This window comes from Suricata suricatta, chromosome 6 (genome assembly GCF_006229205.1).
Source record: "Suricata suricatta isolate VVHF042 chromosome 6, meerkat_22Aug2017_6uvM2_HiC, whole genome shotgun sequence".
Lineage (NCBI taxonomy): Eukaryota > Metazoa > Chordata > Mammalia > Carnivora > Herpestidae > Suricata > Suricata suricatta.
This window is the reverse complement of record NC_043705.1, coordinates 135,916,215-135,929,919: the sequence shown is the minus strand read 5'-3', so window position 1 is coordinate 135,929,919 and position 13,705 is coordinate 135,916,215. Positions and strand designations below refer to the sequence as shown.

At 35.8% G+C, this 13,705-nt stretch overlaps 1 protein-coding gene across 1 annotated transcript in view; it reads left to right on the top strand.

The window, feature by feature from the left end:
* Positions 1–13,705, top strand: part of FBXL7 (F-box and leucine rich repeat protein 7) — a 367,939-nt gene that overhangs the window by 134,344 nt on the left and 219,890 nt on the right. The window lies entirely within an intron of this gene.

The window sequence follows — 13,705 nt, the reverse complement described above, 5'->3', positions numbered from 1 at the left end:
AGGTTTATGGTCATGCAAATGTCTTGTACTTCATTTGGGTCAAATACACCAAACAGTGAACTAATTAGCCTTAAGTAAACTGACTTTCATTTCCACAGACAGTGGAACCAATTATTTCTTAGAGAAAGGTTTAGTTTTACTCTAGGGCAAGGGTATGTAACTCCTTGGAATACCCCTGAATGATTCTCCAAATCAGGCCAGATGAAATTAGCAAGTCACAGGTGGGTACCTTGGTGTATAAATTGTAGGGTCCTTAATTAGGCTTATTGATATCACTGAGAATGGAGCCTGGAAATCCGTTTGTGCAAGGATGAGATGAAAAGAGGATCACCCACCACTTAATTTTGTTTATGAGGGAAATTTATAAAACAGGAATGACGAAATGTTCTTTAGCAATCTACTTAACTTCCAGCCACAGACTCTTTTACAGTCTGAATGCCCGATTCATATTCAGTAGCCACTCTCTATTTTAATATTCTTGATGTCTATTACTTATGGTTCATTTTTGTCTTGAATTTAATACCTGAAGGATTCAAGGTTATTTAAAGGATTCCAGACCTCTAACTATTCCCCAAAGCTTTAATCTCTGAAACAGAAAACTTCCTGATTAGAAAAACAGATGCCTGCTTTGGCCCCTTGAAACACTGAACTACTAGAGACATTGTCCAAGATTTTTGGGTTTTTTTTTCTCTGTGTGTATTGGATAAATTTTGAAAGAGTAGGCATTAACATTTCATCCGAGATTTTTAAAAAATTATGGAATAGAAATCTACCATAAGCCTTACTTTATTTAGATATACACATGTGGGTTCTGTAATTATAAGTCTCTAGAATATAAACTACATGTTGAAAATTGTATATATTCAGTTTTATGTTTGCATACTATTTACATGCTAGGAAATTTCTCAGAATGTGGTTCAAATGGATCTTACTGTAAACTGGGATATGGCTAATTTGTCATGGCATGTATGGAGTGCCTCATTTCAGAAACACTCATGTTCCTGGGGTGGCCATGTTAAGATGGTTACTGATGTCACCACACATTTTCGTCCAAGTTAAATGTAAACATACTGTGTCAGCGAGCCCAAGGTGTGGAAATAAGCAGAAGCTGTATTTCTTTCTGTGGTATCAGAACTGAAATAGAAATATAACATTTGACTAAATTAATCTACACTCTTTTATATGCAGTGGTTTAATCAAACAAAGATCTAGGTTACAGTAAAATGTCTTTTTTAAACAAACTATGGCTGATCAGTTTGCCTGAAAGTTGTGGTCTCAGTGTGCCTGAAATAGTTACGTTTCCACGGATTCCCATGGTCTTGGGGGAGCAAGAGAGTCCACTTTTGAAACTTGGAGTTTGGGAACATAAAAAGTGAGAGAGACCTCAGTGCCTGTTAGATGAATTCACTCGTTTTATAGATGCAGGACCAAGAAGATAAATGACTTACAAGACCTAGTATCTTTGCAAAGCCTTGACCAACACTTGAATCATCTGACCTAGTTCAGTGCTGCAGCCAGGAGTCCTGTCATTGTGTCTGGAGTGCCCTACTCTACGGAGCATGTTCCCATCACAAAACTTAGCACCGTTAGAGCCCCCAACCTTGATCATTTTTGTGCACATGATCAGAATTATTATTAAGTAAATTATTTTGTTCAAATACTATGAGCATTTTATGAGAAAAAAACAAACTTTCTTTGCTTACCCCTTATTTTGCAATCAGTTGGAAATTTTAGCTTTGGATTTACAGTAGGCACTGGAGGTATCGGTTGTATGTAGAGAATGGATAATGTCACAATATTTGCTGAAGGTTTGATTTGTGACACACAGGTTCATGGGAATCAAAGTAATTTATGAACATGTCAAATTGGAAAGTAACACTGGTAAACAGTAAGGACAGACATGCATGCATATAGTTATTATTACAATAAAAAACAAAGAACTATAGACTCTAGACAGTGACTATCTAAAACATGTGTCAGTTTGAAAAATAATAAATCTAGTGTATGAGAGAATTTTAATTAGGAAATTGTTCTGTGTCCCATCAAATGCATTTTCTATGAAGAGATTAAATGATCAATGTAGAGCACTCTGGGAGTTACTTATCTGAAGAGTAGACACTATGTATTAAGTATTGTAGAATCAGATGCAGTTAGGAAAATAGCCTAAATTGACCTTATAAAAGTGGAGATGAGAAAGATCCTATTCATAATCATGTGGGGGGAAAAAGCCCATGAAATACCTAAGAATGAATTTAATGAAAAAGATTCTATGCAGTGAGTGATCTATAAAATTATATTGAAGGGTATAAAACAAAATCCAGATAAATGGAAAGAAAGACCATGGTCTGGATAGGAAGACTTAAAATCATAAAAATGTCACTTCCTTTGAAATTAACATATAAATGTCAGGCAGTTCCAAACAGAATTCATTTTTTTCCTCTTTTGAGCTACGTAAGTGATTCAAAAGTGTATATGGAAGAATAAACATGTAAAAATTGCCATGGAAATTTTGAAATGGAGCAAAAGCAAAGAAGCTGGCCTTACTAGATATGATAACCTAATATAAAGCTATTTTAAAAGTACTGGCCTGCAATAGTTCTATAGAGCACATAAAGATTGCTTAACTTATAATTAAAGATGGCATTAGGAGTCAGCAAATAAGTTATATTATTCAGTTAAGGAAATTGGAAGAATTGGCTGTCCCTTCAGGATAGAATAAAATTTTATTATTTTACTACAAATGACAGATGAACAAAAAATATGAATGCTAAAGAATAAAACCACAGCAGTCTTGAAGACACTCCAAAAGAATATTTCTGTAATCATCATGTGATGATTTTTTTAACCAGAACCTTAAAAATAGAAAAAAAGAACCATCAAAACCTTAAAAATAGGAAGAAAAAAATAACATACTTTATTTCATGAAATTTAAAAACATATAAAAGGCAAGGTCTTCATATAATGGACATTTTAAATGTTCGCTGACTTGCCAACAATTTTTGAATGTCATTCGGATGTTTGGGGAATTATCCTGTTTATAAATTCTGCCTTCCTAAGGTAGAAGCAGAAATCTACCTTCCCAGGCTCCTTTGCAGCTAGTGTTGGGACTTCAGCCTCATGACCAAGATGGACCCATTCATTCTAAATTTTGGTTCCAAAGAGTGTGATGTGAAGAAGGTGGCTCATGGAACTAATTATATTGAGAGTGACAGAGAAACACTTAGCTCTTACAAAAAGCCATAGCAGTGACCTCCTGCATCCTAGGGGTTGGGAAATCGCATAGTACCTAGTGGAACAATGCAGCAGATTACTTGGACATTTCCCATAGCTCTGTGACTTCAGAGGTCAGTTGTTGATTTCTTCTTGGAACTTCTGTGATCCATCTAATACCCTTTAATAAATTCCTTTTCTGCTTAAGCTAGTAGGAGAGAGTTGTGTTTGCAACTAAGAATTCTGAGTGAGTCACCCCCAGAAAAGGTCAAAAAGCCAATGATAGACTTGAAAAGAATAATTGCAACTCAAAAAAGAAGAGGGGGCCACCTGGGTGGCTCAGTCGGTTAAGCGTCCGACTTCGGCTCAGGTCGTGATCTCACGGTTCGTGGGTTCGATCCCTGTGTCGGGCTGTGTGCTGACAGCTAGCTCAGAGCCTGGGGCCTGTCATCAAATTCTGTGCCTCCCTCTCTCTCTGACCCTCCCCCGCTCACGCTGTGTCTCAGATCTCCTCAAAAAAAAATAAAACGTTAAAAAAAAGTTAAAAAAAAACCAGTTGAAAAGGAAGAAATACACAAGTGATATAAACAGGCAATCTATTAAGGAAAAAATGCAAATAAAGAGCTACATAGCCACCTAGATAATTAGGGAAGCAGTAATAAAATCACATGTTTCAACCATCATATTTACTAAGACTTAAAATTAGAATTCAGGGCTCGAATGAATGTAGGAAAATATCTACTCTTATACTCTGTTGGGAGGAATGGCTAGGCTTGTGTCCTGACAATACTTTGTACAATTAAAATATGGACACTAATTGATCTGTTAGTTTCATTCACAAGGATTTATTCAAAAACAGAAACACTTGATTTTTAAGATAAACATAAACACACATATATATAAACAAAGAGGTTTATCACCAGTTTCTTAGGAATAGTAAACATCTGGAAACAAATGAGAGGACCATTGGAAGGAGAATGCTTAATGTAAAGAGGATTGTATTCATAGTTTAGAATTCCATAGCGCCATTAAGACAGGTATGTCTGTATGGGTTCAGAAGACTGTTGATATTTTGTTAAAAGAAAATGTCAAGTTACAATTTTATCTCAGTATAAAAGATTATGTATATAAGTATATTTTAATATTATAAGGGTGCCTGGGTAGCTGAGTCAGTTAAGCGTCTGACTTCAGCTCAAGTCATGATCTCACAGTCCATGGGTTCGAGTTCTGCATCAGGCTCTGTGCTGACAGCTCAGAGCCTGCAGCCTGCTTCAGAGTCTGTCTCCCTTTCTCTCTGCCCCTCCCCCACTCACTCTCTGTCTCTCAAAATTAAAAAATAATAAGACATAAAGCATTTTAAAAAGTTAATATTATAGAAGGTATTAACTACATTGCTAATAGTGCTTATTTTGTGAAGGAGATTCTGGGGGTTTTTTACCTCCCTGAGGAAGGAGCCACTTTTCCACCAGCAAGTGCCAGGAATCTCCATCCTTGCCCAAGCTCTGATAGAAACATTTTAATTCTTCCCATCCCATCACCCTTGAAGAGTAAATTTCCTATTCCTTCATTTTTGCTTTTCAGTGTTTACTTTTCCACAAAGAAACTGAATGATTGCCATTATTACCAGTCACTGAAGCAAATCAAAGTTCAGGGGAAAGTACTTGAACACAGGGACTCGTAGAAGGGAAATTAATTAGGAGGAAAAGGGTACCTGCTCGGACATCTTTGTAGATTTCCTAAGTGAAGCACAGCCATCCAGTTCATCTCTCCAAACTCCTAATAATTATAAGAAGGTAAACAACTTTATTGTTGATTTAATGCTTATGACTGCCCACACATTAGCTTGAAATCAGATTGATGACACAGCCAAGTTGAGTTGTTAGGTGGTACCTGGAACTTGCTGGTGCGTGCAAGGTCTTCACACATCTGTGCAGCGTACATCTGCCCATCCTATAGAACTTGGAGTCCAACCATTTAAAAAATGGTTTCATTTGTTTTATTTTTGCCACATTTCCTGTGACGTATTTTGGCTTTGTAAGGTTGAGGATCCTACATCTCTCTCTTCAGATTTCCTTGATGCAGTTTGCCATGCCAGGGTGGAACACCTATAGTTTTTTAAATCTGCTGGACACTCCATATAAGTTCTCTGTGTGTCTGACTGTTAAGAAGCAATCTTTTATATTGCGAAAGTCATCACTTATTTCTACCCCTCAACTGCTGGTCTTAGGATGACACAAATATAATTTCAAATTCTAGATCTGCATTCCCAACATATAGAAATACAATTGATTTTTATTAATTGATGTGTATTGCTAATGTTACTTACTAGTACCATTTTGGTAGAATCTTAGGGATTTTATATGTAGAAGATCTGCGAATAAGGGCAGTTTCGGTTCTTTCTAGTTTCTGTGTATTCTGTTTGTTTGCCTTGCATCACTGCATCAGCTAGGACTCCTGTACAGTACTGAACAGAAGCGATGACAGCATTCATCTTTGCCAATCTTACGGGGTAAAAGCATTCAGCCTCTCACCGTTAAGTATTGTAGTTTTTTTGATAGACATCCTTTATCAGGTTCAAGAAGTTTCTTTTTGATCCTAGTTTGCTGAGTTTTTATTATAAATACATGTGTGATTTTGTCCAATGCCTTTTTTTTTTTTTTGCCACTATTGATCATCTATTGAGAATAAGTAGGCAAGGCAGAGAGAGAGGGAGAGAAAGAATCCCAAGCAGGCTCTATGCTGTCAGTGCAGAGCCTTATGCGGGTCTTGAACTCACCAACTGTAAGATCCTGACCTAAGCGGAAATCAAGAGTCAGACAGTTAACCAACTGAGCCACCCAGATGCCCCAAAGTAAGCACTGCTTGACTGTTGAGCCCACGTTCCTTTCCAGGGGGAGAAACTGCTTGCTCATGCTGTTATCCAGCTTACATATTGCTGGATTTAATTTGCTCTTTTTGTTAAGGATTTTTTTAATCCATGTTCATGAGGATATTGGTCTGTCATTGTTGCTGTCTTGAAATAGATTTTTCTCATTTTGATTTGAAGGTCATGCTGATCTCCTAACATATATGTTGGGAAGTATTCTTTTATCCTGTATTTTCTGGTAGAGCTTTTGGGGAGTTGGCATTACTTCTTTCTTTAACTGTTAGGTGGGTGTCACTTGTGAAGTATCTGGACCTGCAGTTTTCTTTGTGGAAATATCTTTTAACTGTGAATTTTGTTTAATGAGTAAATGGCTGTTCAGGTTATTTTTTTCTTAAGTGAAATTTGGTAATTCATGTTTCCCAAGGAATTTGTCCATTCACTTATTTTATCAAAATTATTGCCCCAAAGACTTTCAGAATGTCATCTTATTATCCTCTCAGGTCTCTAAGATCTGTAATGATGACTCCTCTTTCATTCCTGGTACTGGTAATTGTTTCATTTCTCTCTCTCTCTCTCTTCTTCTGCCCCCATTTCTTCATAACAGCCTGGCTAAAAGTTTAGTATTTTTTTTTCAAAAGGCCATATTTTGTTATTGTTTTTCATTATTTTTTCCATTTCAAAATGATTTCTGTATTGGCTCTTGCTCTTATCTTTCCACATTCTTCTTTTCTTCTTTTCTTTCTTTCTTTCTTTCTTTCTTTCTTTCTTTCTTTCTTTTCTTCCTTCCTTCCTTCCTTCCTTCCTTCCTTCCTTCCTTCCTTCCTTCCTTCCTTCCTTCTTCTTCCTTGGAGTTTAATTTGCTTTTCTTTTTCTTTTTTAAGCATTTGATGGTATAAACAACTCTCAATTTTTATTTTTTTTGCATCTCATGTTTTGGTTTAAAAATTTGCTTGTGATTTCCCATGTGTTATTTCTAAATATTTCCTTTTTTTTCCTATTTACAAAGATACTGGAATTTTCCACTTTCTTTCAGTTATTGATTTCTAGTTTAATTCCAATGTCATTAGGAAATAAACTTTGTGTGTTTTCAGTCATTTTAAGTTTGTTGAGATTTGTTTTATGACACAGAGTATGTTCTGTGTTGGCAAAAGTTTTGTGTGCGCTTCAATCTATATGTAGTTATTGGATTGCGTGTTCTTTAAATGCCAATTAGGTCAATTGGTAGATTGTATTCAAGTCCTCTGTATCCTTAGTGGTTTTCTATATACTTATTGAGAGTGGAATGTTGACATCCCTATCTAACCTGTGGATTTCTTTATTTCCCCTTGTAGTTCTATTAGATTTGTTTCCTGTGTTTTGAACCTGTGTTGTTCTGTGCACACACACTCAGGATCCTTGCCTTCTTAAGGAAATGGCCCTTCCTAATTATAAAACACTCCTCTGAACTCTAGTTTTCCTTTACCTGAGATCTACTTTGCCTGGTCATGATAGAGTCATTCAAGCTTTCTTTTCATTAGTATTTGCATCCATTTACTTTAATCTAGCTATGCCTTTCTACTTAAAGTGGATTTCTTACATACATTATGCCATTGGATCTTGCTTTTAAAAATCCATTTATTATCTCTTCAATCTACCTTTTGCAATTGGAGTGTTCATGCTACTTACATTTAATGTAATTGCTGATGTGACTGGCTTCATCTCTAGCATCTCACCATCTCTCATCTTGCCTGCTCAGTTTTTCTTTGTTCATCTTTCCCTGCCTTCTTTTCTATTGCTTTGCTTTTATTTTTAGGATTCCACCTTATCTTCACTCTTGTTTCTTCTTGGTTATAATACCTTATGTGGAGGATTCTTAAGGGTTACATTATACATCATTAACTGATTACAGTCCACCTTGAAATAATAGTGTAGGGTGTTACATGCAGTGTGAGAACCCTGCCTTTGTACTCCTGTGGCCCTGTAGTTTACTTCTCTGTGTATGGTATAATCCCTGCAACCCGTGTACTGATTATTTAGACCTTCAGTGGTTTTGAGAAGTGATTAAAAATAAGACTAATTTTCACCTTCATTTGTATCTTTTCTGGAGTTCACTGTTACTTCGTAAAGATTCAGATTTTCATCTGGTATCATACTTTTCTCTTAAGAACTTCTTTTAACATTTTTTACTTTGTCATTGTTGCTTTGGGCTTCAGTAATAAATTATTACAGCTTGTGTTTGTCTAATAAAGTGCTTACTGTGATTTCATTTTTGAGATGTTTTCATGGAGTAAAGGGTTATGGGTTGACAATTTTTTTTCTTTAGTACATTAAAGATGTTACTTTTCTGTCTTCTGGGTTGCATGTTATTTTATCTTTATTCCTAAATATGTTAAGGTACTTTTCTCCCCCTCAGTGGTGTAAGGATTTTATATATATATATCCACACACACACACACACACACACATATACATATATATGTGTGTGTATATATATATATATATATATATTTATTTATTTATTTAATGTTTATTATATATTCTTGAGAGAGAGAGAGAGAGAGAGAGACAGTGCACAAGTGGGAGAGGGCCAGAGATGGAGACACAGAATTCAAAGCAGCATAAAGCCTGACATGGGGCTCACACTCATGAACCATGAGATCATGACCTGAGCCGAAGTTGGATGCTTAACCAACTGAGCCATCCAGACACCCCAGGATTATACTTTTAATAACAGAAAGATTCAAGATCACAGCAGCTGATTATTGCTTGCTCACAAGCACCACCAAGAAAGGTTCTCACTACTTTCCTTTCCTGCTCCCACTTCTTACCAAGAGCCTGGAAATTAATATTGAGCTGTCTTTTGGACTTTCAGCCATTGTATGCCAACCCCCAAGTCCAAGTGTGGTCTTTTAGAATCCAATCAACTTTCAGCGATTTCTTCTTACCTACTTCTATGGAGGCCACCTCTTCCTCCCATGTTGTACCAAAGGTTGTCTCCTGTCTCTCCTTGGAATTCAGTTTAGATTGCCTTATGAACTCAATTCTTATATGAGGATCACAAGTTTCTGGGTTTTTCCCATCGCTGCAATGAGAACAGCATTATCTTGCGACTTTTTGCATCATAATTTGCTATGTGTTTGAAGCTGTTCACCAACCAGGATACACTTTTATGAATGGGTTACAGTTTGTTTATAGCCCACCTACCCTACCCTGAAATAAAGACAATTCTTCAGGTGAACAGAGTAGAGTAGTCTCTATTCACAGCTCTACACTTGTCAGTGCCGATTCAGCTTTTACAGTGCCGTGCATATTGTTGGATCATAATGTGTTTACTATCAAAGCACCTGCCAGGTCTTTTTCATACATCCTGCCATCGCTAAACTGTTTCTTCCCAATCCTGCACTTTTAACTGCCTTTTTGATCCCTGGAGTAAAGGTTTCCAAATTGTCATTTTAAATTATAGTTTGGAGATTAACGTAATCTCTTTATACTACCTGGATTTGGAGAATCCTGATCTTCCATTTAACAGAGTTGCTGTTCCTTCAGTAAGTTACTGATGATACTATCGAATAGATCACAGCTGAGTCCAAAGAAGGATCTGCCAGAAATACCTCCTCCCAAATTTAACACAGATTCACGAATTGGTAACATTCAACCTGATAAAGTCCACTTAAATAATCTTGTTTTTATCTGTTATTGTTCTTGGTCGTAAGATTGATTACATGTTAGTTCTGAGTTGCTGTGTGTGTGTGTGTGTGTGTGTGTGTGTGTGTGTGTGTGGAGAGAGAGAGAGAGAGAGAGAGAGAGAGAGAGAGAGAGAGAGAGAGAGGGAGGGAGAGAAAAGTTTGTTGTACATAGTAAAACCATGCTAGCACTTAATTACCCCTTCCACATATACCCACTTTCCCTCCATCCTTTAATAATCCATAGTAATATCTACAGTTGGAGAATGTCTTGCTTATTTTTTTAAATCATAACATTTCCCATTTATTGTTTTATTCTTCTGGCATCATTTCCATTTTTCATAATTATTCAAATACCCTGTTCACTGGTTCTAGGTGCATGTCTCTTGGTACTCTGGGGCATTTTTAACCCAAGGCAGAAAACAGGAACTCACTTGGATCATATAGCAACTATTCTGTATGCTCCTTTATTCTTTTTTGGATTCATATATATTTAACTATTTTTCCTACCATTTTCAAATGGTAGCTTATGAGCATTATCAGGGAAAACAAAATATTAGGTAGGAGCTCTTATTTTGTTATTTCTTACCATTCATTGGCTTCAAGTAGAGTTTCTGACCCTGACTCTTCATCTTAGTTGATCATTTATTAATTTGACATCAAGTCTTCAATTTTAACCTCAGTCTTCTTTTATAAGTTACATTGTGATCTTGTTTGTGGGATTGCTTTGTGGTGCAATGGAAGCCCTCTTGTATTTTGTTCTAATTTTGTAATGAATAAGACAAATTTTATGGGGATATATTGGTGGGCCATTGTAAATTCTCGTCACTGGCTCGCAATAATGGAAGCTTAGAAAATCGAAGCAGGCATTTTTCTTTCAATTTGGAGTGTGTTCTTTTTTTCCTTTTTTATAGTAAAAATAACTGCCAGTATGTAGATCAGTCAAGCTTAATTTAAATCCATTTTTTGGACCGGTTTCATCTGAAGGAATCAAACAGGTTTACAGTGTGAGATAGGTAGACAGTAGCAAGAAAGAAAACCACATTAAGTGCTAGTAAACTATGTGCAGAGCACTAGTTTATGAAACTTGAGCCTCTTATACCTAGAGAAGAGGACTGTACTTGAGGAACATAAACAGTTTCTTAGAAGTTAGAGTGAGAATCAATTGTTGAATACACATTAGCTACTAATGCTGATAATGATAGTTGCTATACAAATTATCTTAAAATTATATAGAAAAGCAACCTGAATTTATGGTATGAGTAAACTCTGACTTGTGTCAATGATGGGGACTTTTACTTTATCTTCCCTGCCTTTTAGGGAAAGATAAAGCACTGGTCCTTTATTATATATATATGAAACTTTTGAATAAGTCACAGCCAAATTCAAAGATGGATGTGCCAGAAATCCCTCCTTCCAAATTTAACACTGATTCATGAATTGGTAATGTTCAACTTGATAACAAGTCTACATAAATAATTTTGTTTTATCTTTTATTGTCCTTGGTCATAAGATTGATTACATGATAGTTCTGATTTATTCCTACATATATATATGTGTGTGTATAGACATATATAGGTGTATATGTATACATGTATACATTATATAGGTGTATATATATAAACTATATTTATTTGTGTAATAGTTCTGTCCAAGAATAGAGTGACATTTGTTGTAAGTAGCCAACCTATCTATCTATCTAGAATAAAACAAAGATGGTATTTTCAAGACATCTTAATGTTACTAAATAGATTTCTTCTGGAAATTTTAGCAAGTAATGCCTTAAAACTACTTGAAACATATTATTTTAAAGAGCTTTAACTCTTTAAAATTTCCTTAGAGTTTGTTGTACGTGGTTTAAACACCTTTGGCCAGCCTCACATCACTTTTTCCTCCTGTTTAAAATTAGATATATCAACAGTGTGTTCATTTAGTTTCTAAAAATTGTCCTGTTTTCATAGAGAGATTTTATGCTGGAAATAAACATTCTAGGGGATATTTTAAAATCTTAAGTTGTAAAATTCAAAAATGATTTTGTAATTTGTTTTCCTGGATTGAAACATCATCAGTGCTCTACCTGTTTTTTTTTTCTTTCTATTTTTGGAAAAAATATTTGGTTGCTGTTTTCAGGCACTTTCAAAGGTTCCACCATGGTTTTGAGACGATCCAGAGAATGATTTGAGAGATACAAAAAGGATATTGAGTGGAGTTTCTGGACCCTTAAGAGTCCTTGAAGTTAGAGAAAGATGCTAAATAATCAGACTGAAAGTAATACTCTCACCCTTATTAATGGCTTATTGTCCTTCAGAATTATAACCATTTATTACTCACTTAGTTATCACAATAAGTTGTTGGTATGACTCATAGTGACTCTACTGATGGTGAACATTGATCATGAAATGCAGAAACAAAGTTTTAAGCACAAGTCATTCTTCAGAATGGATTTTATCCTTTGGAGTAGCCACATGGTAAGAATGTGGACTTTATTTCAATAGTGTTACCATGGCTTAAACAATTTTGAGTCTCCTTGGAATTGTCTTAAGAATCTATGAGCCACAGAAGAAAATAAATCTTGTACTTTTAGGTACACCTCATTTTTGACCCAAAATAATATCCCAAAGTCTGATCATCCATTTTTTTATACATCTTGGCTCTTTATGATATTTTTTTGTAGTATTCAGTAAACACATCTTTCAAGAACAGAGGTTTGCTGCCATTTGTGTTTAAATGTTTTAAACACTGAAGTTCCAAAAAGAAGTCCAAAAAATATGTGAATCAATGGCAGCATACTAGAAAACACATGCAATTCCCTGAGCAAATTATCTTGCAAGTGAGAACATGCATTTGGAAATGAGTCTGGCATATCAGGGAAATCAGTTACATTGCACTGTAACATTACAGACGGTTTTAAAGAGTCCTGGAGATCGGTTCAAAAATAGCTCAAGTACTTGTTAGCTGTGTGCAGGTGTCTTTCTGAACTACCATTTCTCAGCTTTGAAGTGGACGTGAGAGAAGCAACCTTGAAGACCAGGGTAAGAACTGGTGGTACGCCATTCGCAAGTCCTGGGGTCACTCCAGGCTCAATAATGGCAACATTAATGAGGTTACTCTTATCAGAATATTTGTACACAGTTCATAGAATACTTTATTTAGCGTCTTGCTAGTATAGTTGTATTACTTACATTGTAGAAACAAATAGATATGTGATGAAGGTTCTTGAATAGTTTTTGAGAAGGACCAGACTCAACTATTAACTGCTTAAGAGTTTGTTGCAACAGTGTCAAGGTTATTAAAGAAAAACCCTGAAAACAATGATCAGGGTGAAAGAAGATCTTTAGAGATAGTGGACTTGTACATAGGAAATCCAACTAGTAGGCTTGAATTGTCTGTTCAGAGAGAAAGCTCACACATGGAACCATCTGGTCATTTGAAGAAAGAACACCAGTCCACACAGTTCATAAACATAACTCACATGGTTTGGAATTTCAGTTTACCTTAAGAGTCTTTGGTTTTACACAAAAAGGTAGGGAGGGGTCAAGTATTACATGTGAAAGCTATAACAGAACTCCTCTCTCACTATTGGGCCAGAGGTTAGCCCAATCTCTCTTGACCACAAAAATGCAATTGATCATTTCCTTAGGTAATTTTGATATGTTGCCATGTATGGGAGATTCCAGTGTTACCCTATGTTGCCATCTGAAAGAGTTAAGTTTTCTTAGTTCACAGGAATACTATTATTTGCTCTGACAGTATCATAACATTTCCTTCAAATAGATGATGAAGATTCCAGGACTGACCCCTGGAAGGATTCCTGGAATTCACAGCACTGCATCCATATCTGTTCAGTCTTTGCTAAATAAATGAACCTGATACCAACATGCTTCCCTCCCAAGACCTCCTCGAACTGCAGCAGGCTGGGTCAGATAGACAATCTGCATTTATTTTGGAACACAAAATGAATCCGGAA